Source organism: Pararge aegeria, chromosome 15 (genome assembly GCF_905163445.1).
Source record: "Pararge aegeria chromosome 15, ilParAegt1.1, whole genome shotgun sequence".
In the NCBI taxonomy this organism is placed as follows: domain Eukaryota; kingdom Metazoa; phylum Arthropoda; class Insecta; order Lepidoptera; family Nymphalidae; genus Pararge; species Pararge aegeria.
The window spans coordinates 3,502,448-3,507,031 of record NC_053194.1 but is presented as its reverse complement, the minus strand read 5'-3'; positions in this window follow the sequence as shown (position 1 = coordinate 3,507,031).

Genomic DNA, 4,584 nt, shown 5'->3' with positions numbered 1-4,584 from the left:
AAAACCCTCAGTAGGAGCTATAAATACTTAATGGTAGGCTTTCCATAACTCTTACGATGCATATCCTTAAGTTTTTTATAAATCTTATCGGAGATTTTCTTCATTTTATATCATCTGCATGTTACCCTTCCCATCCCTGTGCATACCCTCTGTGCACGCCACTGCTCATAGGTGCATATTTTGATGTTTACATAGGATAAAAAATGTACATTTGTAAACTTAAAACTAAAGCTGAGGGGCTTCCAAACATGCCTCGTTCTAAGAGGAAGCCCGCAACGAACTAAGCAGGCTGTTCTTTTCATAACCGGCATCTCATACTGACATTTAAAATTAATTAAAAAAGCCACCTGGTCAAGGCAATAATTTATGCCCAAGCTTTTTTATTGTTTCCGTTCTTTTTGCATAACCTACATTTATTTTCCTCTAACACTATATTTTATTAAAATGGTTCCCTCACTAAAAAACATTTCACCAAGCCATTAAGAGCATTGGGTTTGTCATAAAAGATGGTGTAAAAAATTCAATACAATTTCGTTATAATATAAGATCCCTTTACTTTTTGCGACTTCCGAAAAGGGTTGCCTTTTACGTTCTCACTTGTCATTGAGTAGGCGAATAAATGCGATGTAGACTGTAGTGCCCAATTTTTATGACGGCTACTTTGCTAAAAGGTAATGGTTGGTTTATATTGGCAGAAAAACACTTATATTTTTTCACACTACTTGCTGTACAATGCCGTATTACGTAGCCTAGTATTGAAAGGTCAAGTACGTCAATACATCTTTTAGGCCTATCGGGTAAGTAATATTGTAATGGAGTCCATCGCGCACGGCGTGTCTAAATAAATTCTGTTCATTATTCTGATATTGCTATTTCGCTCTAACGTATGATAGCGTCCCTGTAGCTCACCAACGCCTGTGAAGCGTGAACCATAGAGTATAGATTGTAAAAAAAACTAGAAAACTTAATTTTATTGCCTCGCGAGGTGTGAAGAGTAGAGTATTCTCAGGGTTAAAGCTGCCTTTGTTTTGGGCACCCCTAAATCCCTTGCTACACTCAGGATTCTAGCTAACCCTAGATGCTACGCTCAGGAGTTACACCAAAATCCCTCGTTTGCTTCGGACTTATTGCGGCGCCCGTAACAGACATTGCTTTACCCTCTCGTTGAACAATCTACAATTGCACTACATCGTATTTTACACTACAAAGTTAAAATAAAATATTTAATAATAAAATATAGACTATGAAGCGGTGATAGCGCATTGGGTAGGACGCTCGACTTAACTTTCGGGGGGCCGAGATAGAATCCCAGTACGCACCTCTAACTTTACTAAGTTATGTGCGTTTCAAGTAATTCAAATATAACTTGCTTCAACTGTGAAGGAAAACATCGAGGAAACCTGCAAGCCTGAGAGTTCTACATAATGTTCGCAACTTCAGAGACCTAGATTATGTTATTAGATTTAACTATTTACCCACTTTACGAAATAACTGTAATAACCTTGGCTAATGGGCAGTGATAAAACACTTACGCAGGTATAACCCCCAAGATCTTCGAAGTGTTAAGTGACATAATCAATCCTCAAACCAATCAATCTAAGCATTAACTGAAACTCCACGCATAACTCTTCACTGCGTAATGCGTCGCGCGTAAATGGGTAAAGTTTTATTGGCGTAAAGCTTCTGGAATTCATTAGCGACCGTCAAGTTGTGTTAGTAACGTTCATAGAAGCCGATTACATACTTATGTATTTCTATCTATATATATCGGTATTTATTACATCGGTGATAACAAAAAAAAACAACCAGCAAAGTTTGATGAGGGCTTTTTCTCAGACCAGGGCGCGTTTGGAACCAATCATCGCCAAAGTCAAATATATCTTTATTGAAATAGGCACATAGATAGCACTTTTGATGTAAAATATGACATAGGAGTTAGTTGATGGCGATAAATAAATTCGTCAACTTAAAACTAAAGCTACGAGGGTTCCAAACGCGCCCTGGTCTAAGAATACAAACTTAGCCGGTAGTACTTTTTTTTTTATCACCATCTCACATTGTCATTTTAAAACTATTAAAGAAGCAACCTGGTTATAGAATTTAACAGTCAAGCTTTTGCATTTGATACAATCATACAGTTGTGAATAAATATGTAATACGCCATTTTGCGCCGATTTAGGGCCGATAGTCATCAAACATAGCTAGAACTTTTCCAACTAATACATCGTTCAAACAAACAAAAAAAAAACAATTGAAATAGGTTCATCTGTTTGAGATATATGATGCCACACAAACACAAAGACACGCACACACACACACACACACACACACACACATTAGGTCACATACACACAGTGGCGTGCATAGAGGGTATGCACAGGGTATGCAGATTATATAAAATGAAGATAATCTCCAGTTATTAATCTTAGGTTTTTTATAACATGTACTGGAGTACTTTGTAAAAGTTATAAAAAACTGATCCTTGATAACTTATAACTCGTGTTGGAGATTTCCTTCAATTTGTATGTCATTGCGATTCCCGTCTCTCATGTAATATTGTGTACTATCGTTAAGGTTACCTGGCAAAGATCACTTATAGTGATAAGGTCGCATTTTGCTTTTAATTTTTTTTTAAAGTATATTTTTAATTTCTCCTTTATTACGCAATAAAAATGTTTAAATAAAATAAAATGCATACCCTGTGCATACCCTCTACCCACGCCACTATATACACACACACTCTATATTGATAACTATTGACGATGTTCAACATAATACTATTATGTGATTTCCGTACGAACCGAACTGAATCGTAAGTAACTAGGAACAATGAAAACACCTACATTAGTTAGACATTTTCTTAATTAATTTCTAGTCACGAGATGTTAGAAAGTTAGTTTAACTCCGTGAAACTATTAAAGTGGTTAGTTGAAGATAGAGAAGTTAATATATAATTTACGATGTTTGTTATGTTTGAGCTTTGATCTTAGTGTGGAGTTTTTGATTATTGTGAAGTTTTGGGTACGACTAGCGGATGCTTCCCGGTTAATCCACATGCGATTTGTACACTTTTCTGACTATCTACTTTATAATGAAAATTAAGCTTTATTTGTTGTACTCCGCGAAAAGCAGGAGAATCTGTATGGTGTAATTAATAATTTCTTCATTCCTTATACTCCACACCAAACAGATCTTCGGCAATGTCCATTTCTTTGTTTTTACAATTATAAATTGTAAAGTCAACATCTCCTGAGGATGCGACGGTTGCGGAGCAAAACATGCGTACCTAGAGGGTACATTGCCGAAGATCTGTTTGGTGTGGGGTGTAAGGATTGAAGAAATTATAAATGACACCATACAGATTATCTTGCTTGATGGGTGGATTTCCGCAAAGTAACGCCTGTTTCTATCCAATATCTACTTTACACCCTAACCGCGTTATTTGTGATGTAGCTGAAGGTTCGTTTAAATAAATAATTGCAACGCTGTAATACGGTCTGAATACGGTGATGGCTGTTGTAATTACATGCAAATGAAGCTCCACACGAACGCCTCAGGTTAATTGACGCATTGGGACACTTTGTAGTCCTACAAAGTGACACAGGGTGGCACTTTGTAGGACTACATTATTAGACCTAATTGTTGAACTTAGCAGAAGACATGTTGGATGCTGGATTGACAATGTTTGTGTTAATAATCTCAGTTATGCTGATGAAATGGTTCTGCTCGGTCCAACAGTTAGGTCAATAAAAGAGTTGTTCAAAATTTGTGAGCTGTACGCAGACATTCATGGGCTCATATATAATGAGAAAAAGAGCGAATACATGATCTTTAATATAAATAATCATTTATTGCAAAATACACGACAATAAGTTTTTACATGTTGGTTTAGGGTACAGTGTATTGCCAGTAATTTGGCATGCAATGTTACAAAATAGTTATAACCGCCCAACTAATTGATGTCAAAAGAATAAAATAATAACACTTAAATTAATAAATTGTCACAGTAATTAATAGCGATTAAAATCTTATTTTGATACATCATTTTTGAACTATTAGGCACATTGGATACCTATATCCAGGCTGATCATAAATAAAAAAACGTATACCCACGAAAGAGTGTGAAGTGATACTATTATCGTAATGAATGGTCGCTCGCTTAAATATGTTAAGCATTTTAAATATCTAGGATATGTTATTACCAATGACCTTAAGGAGGATGCAGACATAGAACGAGAGCGTAGGGCTTTGGCGGTGCGCTGTAATATGTTGGTCCACAGGTTTGCCAGCCATGAAACACAAGTTAGTTTGTTCAAAGCCTTTTGTGAAACCTTTTACACGGTATCTCTGTGGAGAAGCTATACACAGGAATCGCTAAACTCCCTAAGAGTTCAGTAAAATGATGGTTTCAGAATGCTGTTGGGCTTACCCCGTTATTGTAGTGCATCAGAAATGTTTGCGAGTTCTCATACTGATGATTTTTTTGCCATCAGAAGAAAACAAATAGCATTCTTGATGAAAAGAACGTGAGTAAGCAGTAACGGCATTCTGAAAGCATTAATAAATTGAGACAACTCTCCGATT